We start from the raw sequence: 1164 nt of genomic DNA, 5'->3' as shown, positions 1-1164 counted from the left end.
TTTACACCTAAAAATGCTGTATAATTTTCAAATATTTTTAATTATCTTTTAAAATTTATAGATAATAAACATATTTAAAGTCCTATATAGTGTCCCAGGCAAATGCATTAATGTGCTATGTATGTTATCGAAAATTATTGATTGACATTAAATTATTACCAGAGGCATATATACTAATTTAAATAATGTCTCTAATATTATTTAGCTGTAATAAATGTGAGGGTATGATTGCCAATTAGACAGGCTGTTAATTGGATTAAACATATATATTCTTCAACTAAATGAAATAACTTCATTGAAATTCTATCTAACAATATAGTTTATATTATATTAAAATATATCAAATAGTTTTAAGGGTTAAACTTTATGCTCTACTAAAGGGGTGCTCCTATGTAAATGATGCTTGTAAACAAACGAATTTGTTATTTCAATATTTGTTCATTTATATGTCTTACTTAGTCAGGACTTTAAGCAGTAAATATCATTTTAAAAATGAATTGAGTCAGTAAAGTCGGGATGCTGATTATGCTAAGAAACACTGGATATTGGTCTATAATAGACTATTGAATGGGGAAACCAGCATGTACTATTTGCACATGGATAACTATTCTTCGTGACGATATCCGGGACCGGAGGTCGGTTTTTAAAACGCTTGAATGATTCAGATGAATGATGCAAATTGAAGACGCCGGTAGCCAACTGACAACAACTTGAACAAGTACTTGTTTCTGTTTATTTAACGAGACAAACACAATCAAGGAGCTATGAACGCATAGAAACTCGAGGAAATAAAACAGGTAACTCAAATAAATGATTTAATAGTGCAGAAATAAACAGAAATAGTGAGAATGTTTTTCAACTTTTGACCTGATCAGTTCACAGTTGTAAAACTCCGTTTAAAATAAACACTCATTAGACACACACACATGTATACTCAAAAGTTGATACAAAACAAGACTCGAAGAAAAAATTCCATCTTCGTCATCCAACTCATGGTTTGAAAAAATAATGTATGATTCTATGAATTGACCTCAGCTCCGGGCTCCTGTAGCCCTAGCTCCGGTTGATTATTTCTTTGTTCAGAGTCATTTAACCATATTGTAATCAGGTTACTAGGGCAAATAGAGGTATAAAACAGTTGAACGGCAAACGATTTAATGGCGT

The 1164-nt window shown here is 31.2% G+C and overlaps 1 long non-coding RNA gene across 2 annotated transcripts in view; it reads left to right on the top strand.

The window, feature by feature from the left end:
- Nucleotides 1-445: 445 nt before the first annotated feature.
- LOC127701433 (uncharacterized) overlaps nucleotides 446-1164 on the top strand; it is a 4938-nt gene continuing 4219 nt past the window's right edge. The window contains exon 1 of one of the 2 annotated variants that reach the window (XR_007982026.1): nucleotides 446-797. This is a non-coding gene — a long non-coding RNA (uncharacterized LOC127701433). The other variant, XR_007982027.1, reaches the window with a different exon arrangement.

Source organism: Mytilus californianus, unplaced genomic scaffold, assembly GCF_021869535.1.
Source record: "Mytilus californianus isolate M0D057914Y unplaced genomic scaffold, xbMytCali1.0.p SCAF_5, whole genome shotgun sequence".
Lineage (NCBI taxonomy): Eukaryota > Metazoa > Mollusca > Bivalvia > Mytilida > Mytilidae > Mytilus > Mytilus californianus.
This window is presented reverse-complemented; position numbering and strand designations above follow the sequence as displayed.